The sequence below is a fragment of the Panulirus ornatus genome, chromosome 52 (assembly GCF_036320965.1).
Source record: "Panulirus ornatus isolate Po-2019 chromosome 52, ASM3632096v1, whole genome shotgun sequence".
NCBI classification, from domain to species: Eukaryota; Metazoa; Arthropoda; class Malacostraca; order Decapoda; family Palinuridae; genus Panulirus; species Panulirus ornatus.
The window spans coordinates 331,023-343,247 of NC_092275.1; the positions used below are offsets into that span (position 1 = coordinate 331,023).

Below are 12,225 nucleotides of genomic sequence, written 5' to 3' on the forward strand. Positions count from 1 at the left end.
TGCAGTTTGAATACCAATCAGTTTGCACTCCTATGATAACAGATAATGATCGTCAACTCACGAGAAGTTCATGGCAGAGGAGAGATGATTCATTAGATTGGGCAACGGCCCCTTGAAGTTCTGCTGGCCTTCACCACTGGTCTTATTACGAGTGTCAACCATGGTGTTTACTGCACTCTCCTCCGTGGCTGCTACCAGGGTTGGGCGTCGAAGGAACCTGACGAAGCACTGAGAGTATAACACCATGCAATGGGCTTACCGCTGATGATAAAGTATGTTGATATTAGCTTAATCTGTTCACATGTAGCCATTTCCTCGACAGATCTTGGCGCTTCTTCGCTAACATGGAACAAATATGAAAAAGGAGATAGGGGAGAAAGAATACTTCAGACAAATTTCCCGCGTATCGTAGAAGGCGATTAAAGGGGACAGGACCGGGGGACGAGAAACCCTCCCCTCCTTGTATCTTAACTTTCTAGAAAGGGAAACAGAGAAAGGAGTCACGCGGGGAGTGTTCATCCTCTTCGATGGTTCAGATTGGGGTGTCTAAATGTGTGTGGATGTAACCAAGATGAAAAAAAAGGAGAGACAGGTAATATGTTTGGAGAAAGAATCCTGGATATTTTGGCTCTGAGTGAAATGAGGCTCAAGGGTAAAGGAGAAGAGTGGTTTGGGAATGTGCTGGGAAAAAAAGTCAGGGGTTGGTGAGAGGACAAGAGCAAGGGAAGCAGTAGCACTACTCCTGAAACAGGAGTGGTGGGAGTATGTGATAGAATGTAAGAAAGTAAACTATAGATTGATATGGGTAAAACTGAAAGTGGATGGAGAGAGATGGGTGATTACAGGTGCCTTTGCAACTGGGCATGAGAAGAAATATCTTGAGAAGCAAATGTTTTGGGAGCAACTAAGTGAGTGTGTTAGCAGATTTGATGCACGAGACCATAGTGTTGGGTAATTTGAATGCAAAAGTGAGTAATGTGACAGTTGAGGGAATAATTGGTGTACGTGGGGTGTTCAGTGTTGTAGTTGGAAATGCTGAAGAGCTTGTAGATTTATGTGCTGAAAAGGGACTGGTGATTGGGAATACCTGGTTCAAAAATACAGATATACATAAGTATGCATATTCAAGTAGGAGAGATGGCAAGAGAGCGTTATTGGATAACGTGTTAATTGATAGGCGCGTGAAAGAGAGACCTTTGGATGTTACTGTGCTGAGAGGTGCAACTGGGAAGATGTCTGATCATTATCTTATGGAGGCGAAGGTGAAGATTTGTAGAGGTTTTCAGAAAAGAAGAGAGAATGTTGGGGTAAAGAGAGTGTTGAGAGTAAGTGAGCTTGGGAAGGAGACTTCTGTGAGGAAGCACCAGGAGAGACTGAGTACAGAATGGAAAAAGGTGAGAGCAAAGGACGTAAAGGGAGTGGGATAGGAATGGGATGCATTTAGGGAAGCAGTTATTGCTTCCGCAAAAGGTGCTTGTGGCATGAGAAGCGTGAGAGGTGGGCAGAATAGAAAGAGTAGTGAGTGGTGGGATGAAGAAATAAGATAGTGAGTAAAAAAAAAAAAAGCGAGAGAGAGAGAGAGGCATTTGGACGAGTTTTGCAGGGAAATAGTGCCAATGACTTTGAGATGTATAAAGGAAAGAGGCAGGAGGTGAAGAGAAAGGTCCAAGAGGTGAAAAAGAGGGCTATTGAGATATGGGATAAGAGATTATCATTAAATTTTAGGGAAATAAAAAAAAATGCTTTGGAAGGAGGTAAATAAAGTACGTAAGACAAGAGATCAAATGGGAACATTGGTGAAGAGGGCTAATGGGGAGGTATTAACAAGTAGTGGTGATGTAAGGAGATAGAGCGATTATCTTGAAGGTTTCTTGAATGTGTTAGGTGATAGATTGGTAGATATAGGAAGTTTTGGTCGAGGTGGTGTACGAAGTGAGAGGGTCAGGGAGAATAATTTGGTAAACAGCAAAGAAGTAGTGAAAACTTTGCGGAAGATGAAAGCCGGCAAGGCGGTGGGTTTGGATGGCATTCAGTGGAATTAATTAAAAAAAGGGGATGACTGTGTTGTTGACTGGTTGGTAAGGATATTCAGTGTATGTATGAATCATGGTGAAGTGACTGAAGATTGGCATAATGCATGCACAGTACCATTCTACAAAGGCAAAGGGGACAAAGGTGAGTGCTCAAATTACATAAGTATAAGTTTGTTAAGTATTACTGGAAAAATATATGTGAAGGTATTGATTGAGAGAGTGAAGGCATGTACAGAGCATCAGATTGGGGAAGAGCAGTGTGGTTTCAGAAGTGGTAGAGGATTTGTGGATCAGGAGTTTGCTTTGAAGGATATATGTGAGAAATACTTCGAAAAACAAATGGATTTGCATGGAGCATTTATGGATCTGGAGAAGGCATATGATAGAGTTGATAGAGATGCTCTGTGGAAGGTATTAAGAGTATATGGTGTGGGAGTCAAGTTGCTAGAAGCAGTGAAAAGTTTTTATCGAGGATGTAAGGCAGGTGTACGAGTAACAAGAGAGGAAAGTGATTGGTTGTCAGTGAATCTAGGTTTTCGGCAGGGGTGCGTGATGTCTCCATGGTTGTTTAATTTCTTTATGGATGGGGTTGTTAGGGAGATGAATGCAAGAGTTTTGGAGAGAGGGGCAAGTATACAGTCTGTTGTGGATGAGAGGGCTTGGGAATAGCGTCATTTGCTGTTCGCTGATGATACAGCGCTTGTGGCTGATTCGCGTGAGAAACTGCAGAAGCTGGTGACTGAGTGTGGTAAAGTGTGTGAAAGAAGAAAGCTTAGAGTAAATGTGAATAAGAGCACGTTTATTACGTAAAGTAGGCTGAGGGACACGTCAGTTGGCAGGCAAGTTTGAATGGATAAAAACTGGAGGAAGTGGAGTGTTTTAGATATCTGGGAGTGGATTTGGCAGCGGATGGAACCATGGAAGCGGAAGTGAGTCACAGGGTGGGGGAGGGGGTGAAAGTTCTAGGAGTTTGAAAAATGTGTGAAAGACGAAAACATTATCTCGGAAACCAAAAATGGGTATGTTTGAAGAAATAGTGGTTACAACAATGTTATATGGTTGCAAGGCGTGGGCTATAGATAGGGTTATGAGGAGATGGGTGGATGTGTTGGAAATGAGATGTTTGAGGACCATATGTGGTATGAGGTGGTTTGATCGAGTAATTATGAAAGGGTAAGAGAGATGTGTGGTAATAAAAAGAATGAGGTGGAGAGAGTAGAAGGAGGTGTATTGAAATGGTTTGGTCTCATCGCGGGAATGAATGAGGAAAAATTGACGAAGAGGTTACATGTGTCAGAGGTGGAGGGAACAAGGAAAACCGGAGGTGGAAGGATAGAGTCAAAAAAGATTTGAGCGACTGGGACCTGAGCATGCAGGAGTGTGAAAGGCGTGCAAGGAATAGAGTGAATTGGAACGTGTGGTATACCGGGGTCTAAGTGTTGTCAATGGATTCAACCAGGGAATGTGAAGGGCCTGGGGAAAACCATGGAAATTTTTGTGGGGCCTGGATGTGGAAAATTACCTGTGGTTTCGGTGTATTACACATAATAGCTAGAGACTAAATGTGAACGAATGTGGCCTTTGTTGTCTTTTCCAAGCAATGCCTCGCAGGCAAGCAGGGGGAAGGGGTGTCATTTCATGTGTGTCAGGGTGGCGACGAGAATGAATATATATATATATATATATATATATATATATATATATATATATATATATATATATATATATATATATATATATATATGTCTCTCGCGTTAGCGAGGTAGCGCAAGGAAACAGACGAAAGAATGGCCCAACCCACCCATATACACATGTATATACATACACGTCCACACACGTAAATATACATACTTATACATCTCAACGTATACATATATATATATATATATATATATATATATATATATATACACACACAGACATATACATATATACACATGTACATGATTCATACTGTCTACCTTTATTCATTCTCATCGCCACCTCGCCACACATAAAATAACATCCCCCTCCCCCCTCATGTGTGCGGGGTAGCGCTAGGAAAAGACAACAAAGGCCACATTCGTTCACACTCAGTCTCTAGCTGTCATGTAATAATGCACCGAAACCACAGTTCCCTTTCCACATCCAGGTCCCACACACTTTGCATGGCTTACCCCAGACGCTTCACATGCCCTTGTTCAATCCATTGACAGCACGTCGATCCCGGTATACCACGTCGTTCTAACTCACTCTATTCCTTCCACGCCTTTCAGCCTCCTGCATGTTCAGGCCCCGATCACTCAAAATCTTTTTCACTCCATCTTTCCACCTAAAATTTGGTCTCCCACTTCTCGTTCCCTCCACCTCTGACATATATATCCTCTTGGTCAATTTTTCCTCACTCATTCTCTCCATGTGCCCAAACCATTTCAAAACACCCTCCTCTGCTCTCTCAACCACACTCTTTCCATTAACACACATCTCTCTTACCCTATTATTACTTATTCGATCAAACCACCTCACACCACATATTGTCCTCAAACATCTCATTTCCAGCACATCCACCCTCCTTCGCACAACTCTATCCATAGCCCACGCCTCGCAACCATACAACATTGTTGGAACCACTATTCCTTCAAACATACCCATTTTTGCTTTCCGAGATAATGTTCTCGACTTCCACACATTCTTCAAGGCTCCCAGAATTTTCGCCCCCTCCCCCAACCTATGATCCACTTCCGCTTCCAAGGTTCCACCCGCTGCCAAATCCACTCCCAGATATCTAAAACACTCTACTTCCTCCAGTTTTTCTCCATTCAAACTTACCTCCCAATTGACTTGACCCTCAACCTTACTGTACCTAATAACCTTGTTCTTATTCACATTTACTCTCAACTTTCTTCTTTCACACACTTTACTAAACTCAGTCACCAGCTTCTGCAGTTTCTCGCATGAATCAGCCACCAGCGCTGTATCATCAGCGAGCAACAACTGATTCACTTCCCAAGCTCTCTCATCCACAACAGACTGCATACTTGCCCCTCTTTCCAAAACTCTTGCATTCACCTCCCTAATAACCCCATCCATAAACACTTAAAGAAACATGGAGACATCACACACCCCTGCCGCAAACCTACATTCACTGAGAATCAATCACTTTCCTCTCTTCCTACACGTACACATGCCTTACATCCTCGATAGAAACTTTTCACTGCTTCTAACAACTTGCCTCCCACACCATATATTATTAATACCTTCCACAGAGCATCTCTATCAACTCTATCATATGCCTTCTCCAGATCCATAAATGCTACATACAAATCCATTTGCTTTTCTAAATATTTCTCACATACATTCTTCAAAGCAAACACCTGATCCACACATCCTCTACCACTTCTGAAACCACACTGCTCTTCCCCAATCTGATGCTCTGTACATGCTTTCACCCTCTCAATCAATACCCTCCCATATAATTTACCAGGAATACTCAACCAAGTTATGCCTCTGTTATTTGAGCACTCACCTTTGTCCTCTTTGCCTTTGTACAATGGCACTATGCAAGCATTCCGCCAATCATCAGACACCTCACCATGAATCATACATACATTAAATAACCTTACCAACCATTCAACAACAGTCACCCCATTTTTTCATAAATTCCACTGCAATACCATCCACACCCGCTGCCTTGACGGCTTTCATCTTCCGCAAAGCTTTTACTACCTCTTCTCTGTTTACCAAATCATTTTTCCTAACCCTCTCACTTTGCACACCACCTCGAACAAAACACCCTACATCGGCCACTCTATCATCCAACACAAACCTTCAAAATACTCACTCCACCTACTTCTCACATCACCACTACTTATCATCACCTCCCCATTAGCCCCCTTCACTGAAGTTCCCATTTGTTCCCTTATCTTACGCCTTTTATTTACCTCCTATCAAAACATATTTTCATTCTCCCTAAAATTTAATGATACTTTTTCATCTCTTGTACCTTTCTCTTGACCTCCTGCGTCTTTCTTTTATACATCATCCACTCATTTGCATTATTTCCCTACAAAACTAGTCTCTTCTCTCTTGCTAATAATCTTACTTCTTCATCCCACCACTCATTACCCTTTCTAATCTGCCCATCTCGCACGCTTCTCATGCCAGAAGCATCTTTTGCGCAAGCCATCACTGCTTCCCTAAATACATCCCATTCCTCCCCCACTCCCATTACGTCCATTGTTCTCATCTTTTTCCATTCTGTACTCAGTCTCTCCTGGTACTTCCTCACAAAAGTCTCCTTCCCAAGCTCACTTACTCTCACCACTCTTTTCACCCCAACATTCTTCTTTTCTGAAAACCTCTGCAAATCTTCACCTTCTCCTCCACAAGATAATGATCAGACATCCCTCCAGTTGCACCTCTCAGCACATTAACATCTAAAAGTCTCTCTTTCGCGCGCCTATCAATTAACACGTAATCCGATAACGCTCTCTGGCTATCTCTCCTACTTACATACGTATGCTTATGTATATCTCTTTTTAAACCAGGTATTCCTAATCACCAGTCCTTTCCCAGCACATAAATCTACAAGCTCTCCACCATTTTCATTTACAACACTGTACAGCCCATGTACACCAATTATTCCCTCAACTGTAACATTACTCACCTTTGCATTAAACTACCCATCACTCTAACCCGGTCTCGTGCATCAAAACTACTAACACATTCACTCAGCTGCTCCCAAAACACTTGCCTCTCATGATCTTTCTTCTTATGCCCAGATGCATATGCACCAATAATCACCCATCTCTCTCCATCCACTTTCAGTCTTACCCATATCAATCTAGAGTTTACTTTCTTACACTCTATCACATACTCTCACCACTCATGTTTCAGGAGTAGTGCTACTTCTTCCCTTGCTCTTGTCCTCTCACTAACCCCTGACTTTACTCCCAAGACATTCCAAACCACTCTTTCCCTTTACCCTTGAGCTTCGTATCACTCAAAGCCAAAACATCCAGGTTCCTTTCCTCAAACATACTACCTATCTCTCCTTTTTTCTCATCTTGCTCACATCCACACACATTTAGACACCCCAATCTGAGCCTTGGAGGAGGATGAGCACTCCTCACGTGACTCCTTCTTCCTCTTTTAGATATACAAGGAGGGGAGGGTTTCCAGCACCCCGCTCCCGACCCCTTTAGTCACCTTTTACGACACGTGAGGAATGCGTGGGAAGTATTCTTTCTCCCCTTTCGCCTATCCCCTATCCCAACAGCTAGGATCGAACCCATGACCCCTGCGTGGCAGGCGGGAGTGTTGCCGCTAGGCGATTATAACCTAGCAGTAGCGCTCCTGCCTGTCGCACAGGGGTCCCGGGTTCGATCCATGCTGTTGGCGGTTCGTATGTTATACGAAAGTGCGTGTTCATATGCACTATATTCGAATATATATATATATATATATATATATATATATATATATATATATATATATATATATATATATATATATATATATATATATATATATATATATATATATATATTTATTTATTTATTTTATTTATTTTGCTTTGTAGCTGTCTCCCGCGTTTGCGAGGTAGCGCAAAGAAACAGACGAAAAAAATGGCCCAACCCACCCCCATACACATGTATATACACACACGTTCACACACGCAAATATACATACCTATACATCTCAATGTACACATTTTATACACACACAGACACGTACATATATACCCATGCACACAATTCACACTGTCTGCCTTTATTCATTCCCATCGCCAACCCGCCACACATGGAAAACCATCCCCCTCCCTCCTCATGTGTGCGGGGTAGCACTAGGAAAAGACAACAAAGGCCTGATTCGTTCACACTCAGTCTCTAGCTGTCATGCAATAATGCCCGAAACCACAGCTCCCTTTCCACATCCAGGCCCCACACAGCTTTCCATGGTTTACCCCAGACGCTTCACATGCCCTGATTCAATCCACTGACAGCACGTCGACCCCGGTATACCACATCGATCTAATTCACTCTATTCCTTGCCCCCCTTTCACCCTCCTGCATGCTCAGGCCCCGATCACTCAAAATTTTTTCACTCCATCTTTCCACCTCCAATTTGGTCTCCCACTTCTCGTTCCCTCCACCTCCGACACATATATCCTCTTGGTCAATCTTTCCTCACTCATTCTCTCCATGTGCCCAAACCATTTCAAAACACCCTCTTCTGCTCTCTTAACCACGCTCTTTTTATTTCCACACATCTCTCTTACCCTTACATTACTTACTCGATCAAACCACCTCACACCACACATTGTCCTCAAACATCTCATTTCCAGCACATCCACCCTCCTGCGCACAACTCTATCCGTAGCCCACGCCTCGCAACCATACAACATTGTTGGAACCACTATTCCTTCAAACATACCCATTTTTGCTTTCCGAGATAATGTTCTCGACTTCCACACATTCTTCAAGGCTCCCAGGATTTTCGCCCCCTCCCCCACCCTACGATTCACTTCCGCTTCCATGGTTCCATCCGCTGCCAGATCCACTCCCAGATATATATATATATATATATATATATATATATATATATATATATATATATATATATATATATATATATATATATATGTATGTATGTATGTATTAATTCTGATTTTACTTGGAGAACTTGTCAGGGTAGAGCGGGAGGCTGGATACAAGCGTCAGACCTTGAAGAGGTGTCCAAGAGGCGAGCCTTAATGGTTGGTCGTCCTGGGAACTGTACGGAAGCTGCATGTAAACATTACACCTGTGGGTGAAAGATCATCTAGAAATGATCTTTTTATTCTACATATGTTCTTTTTTATTTCTTTGCCTTGAAACATTATCGTCCATTACTAGTAATTTGAAGTCATCAATTTTCTTTTCCACAGAAATTTGTATGATATAAAGTGTATCACCTGATGTCTCCTGAAATGCTTTGTACAATGAGCATCATGGCATTTGTCATGGAGAAGGTCTTGTGAAGGTCCCTCAGGCCGTGGTAGGGAAGGTGAGTGACGGCGAGGAGACTCGTCGGCCAGATCAGGACGCGGCCCTTGAGGAACTTCTCAGAGAATGCAGTATGGAAGTGCAGGTCGTCACTCACCACCACCACCGTCAGGCACCATGATACATGCCGTAGCTGTCAACGTGGAAGGATTTACCAGTAATGGGTCACAAGCCTCAGCAGAAGTGTGAGCAATGTAGCCGCCTCAGCCCTCGTGTGTGACCTTCAAGCGAGAGTAATCTAACCCATATCAGCAGCATTGAGAGTGACCTATAATTCTAAGCTGTCGTGTGATACCACCTTTCGCTTTCGTCGAAGTGGTATCGGCGACCTACCTTCCTTGAGTCGAAGGCAAACTGGGAGAGCTGCGCGTGTGTCACATTCTGGCCGTCTGCTGCCGTCTGGAAAATCGCCAACGCTCTGGGGTCCCTCAGCAAAGCTAGTGACTGGAGATAATGATTAATCAATGGCATACGATACGTCTACATATATATTCGATCACCATTCATACAAAAGTATGATAGTAAACCAATAATGCAAAGTAACTCTTCGCAACACTGAGTATTCTTACCCACCGTAAGTAAAGTGGAGGACCAGAGGCTGCCATCTGAGAGGAGGATGGTAGAGCAACGAGGATTGGAGAGTGGGGTCAGGACTGCATCCACTGCTACAGCTACCGATGATGCATGACCATGTTTGACTGCTGTAGGTATATCATACTTATGAGCCTGCGCAATATCTATAGTTCAGATGATTATTTATACTTTACGATACAAAATAAACATGTTTAATGGATACAATCCACCTCATTAGGTGTAAACAGATCATAAAGTTTTCAAATCCCAACACCAGCACAAAGGTTTGCACATCCTGTTATCGCCATGCCAGCGTATATTCTGACCTGACCATTTAAGGGAAGGTGAGGGTTGTGTGAGGATGGTTGGCTTGGGTAGAGAAATATGTGCTCAACTTTTCTTATGTTGTCTTGTCTTGATAATCCTTTCATAATGATTTGGTTAGCAGTGGAATATGCTTTAAAGTTACCAGAGAACAGATCAAAGTTATGACTGTGCCATCAAACGTACTCACCTCCACCCTCAGAGACAACGACCTTTCCTTCCACACATCCAAGAGTCTCTCATTTTCACGCTTATCAGTTTAGTAAGTAAGAAAGTAATGCCTGCTGACCATATTCCCTCCTCACCTCAGTAAGCTTGTGTATATCACTCTTTGCAAGCCAGGTATTTCCAGTCACCAGCCATTTTTTAGCACAAAGCTCGACAAGGTGTTCATCAATTCAATTCAACTTACTGAATGCCCTGTGTCGACCGGTCATATCTTTAACTACTACGTTATCCAATCCACCCACCACTAATGACCAGTCTCTCGCAACAAACCTCCTTGCAAGCTCACTTACCAGCTCCCAAAACACTCACTCGCCTGCCTCCTTCCTTGATCTCATGGTCAGGTACATAAGTTCTACAAATCGCCTATTTCTCATAATCCACTTCCATTTGACCTGCGTGCATCAGTCAGGGGTTCACCCCCTTACCCTATATCTCAAATTTTCCCATCTCTTGCCTCAGCAGAAGTGCAATTCCATCCTTAGTTCTCACTCTCACACTAACCCCTGACTATTTCAAGATATTCCCAACTGCTTCTTCCCATTACCCTTCATCTTTGCTTCTGTCAGATATAGAACAACCAGGTTTCCTTCCTCTTCTCAATTTGGTTATATTTAAACACATTCAAACACCCTAGCCTGGGCCATCGATGAGGTTGAGCGTGGCTCCTTTTGTAATACAAGAAGGATGGGAGGGTGGTTCCAGCCTCTCACTCCCTCCTCTCTTACTTTCTTTAGACAAAACGTCGGAAATACATGGGAGATTACCTTCTCCTCCCTATCACACGAGGAATATGAATAAATATATCAATTCCATATCAATATTATGATTATCATTATCAAAAGTATTTAGAGAGCAAAGAAACATCGGAAAAGAACAGAATCATGATTTTATTCTACTGGTTTGGAGAAACCTACTCCAAACCTGATAAAGGAACTCTCTACCATAATGGAGGCCAGTAAAGCCCAGGAGGAAGCTATATCAAAATGAAGGGCAATACAAAGGTATAAATGTAGCAAATTACTTACCATAAGGTCGAGATAGCTTAGCTGATGCCAAGAAGGTACTAAAAGCAATTGGAAGGAGCAGCAACGAGAAAAACATTTCCACGGAGGAAACCTAGAAGAAAACAATAACCATGAGTAATATATATATATATATATATATATATATATATATATATATATATATATATATATATATATATATATATATATATATTCAAACTATTCGCCATTTCCCGCGTTAGCGAGGTAGCGTTAAGAACAGAGGACTGGGCCTCTAAGGGAATATCCTCACCTGGCCTCGTTCTCTGTTCCTTCTTTTGGAAAATTAAAAAAAAAAAAACGAAAGGGGAGGATTTCCAGCCCCCGCTCCCTCCCCTTTTATTCGCCTTCTGCGACAAGCAGGGAATACGTGGGAAGTATTCTTTCTCCTCTATCCCCATATATATATATATATATATATATATATATATATATATATATATATATATATATATATATATATATATATATATATTTTTTTTTTCTTTTTTTTTTTTTTTTTTTGCTTTGTCGCTGTCTCCCGCGTTTGCGAGGTAGCGCAAGGAAACAGACGAAAGAAATGGGCCAACCCACCCCCATACACATGCCTTGATTCAATCCACTGACAGCACGTCAACCCCGGTATACCACATCGATCCAATTCACTCTATTCTTTGCCCTCCTTTCACCCTCCTGCTTGTTCAGGCCCCGATCACACAAAATCTTTTTCACTCCATCTCTCCACCTCCAATTTGGTCTCCCTCTTCTCCTCGTTCCCTCCACCTCCGACACATATATCCTCTTGGTCAATCTTTCCTCACTCATTCTCTCCATGTGACCAAACCATTTCAAAACACCCTCTTCTGCTCTCTCAACCACGCTCTTTTTATTTCCACACATCTCTCTTACCCTTACGTTACTTACTCGATCAAACCACATCACACAACACATTGTCCTCAAACATCTCATTTCCAGCACATCCATCCTCCTGCGCACAACTCTATCCATAGTCCACGCCTC

The 12,225-nt window shown here is 42.5% G+C and overlaps 1 long non-coding RNA gene across 1 annotated transcript; it reads right to left on the reverse strand.

Annotated features, from left to right (window-relative positions):
- Positions 1-65: 65 nt before the first annotated feature.
- LOC139764983 (uncharacterized) lies at positions 66-9,113 on the reverse strand. Its single transcript, XR_011716534.1, has 3 exons — positions 8,968-9,113; positions 8,737-8,816; positions 66-217 (listed from the first exon to the last, which is right to left on the reverse strand). It is a non-coding gene; the product is annotated as an uncharacterized lncRNA (long non-coding RNA).
- Positions 9,114-12,225: the final 3,112 nt, after the last annotated feature.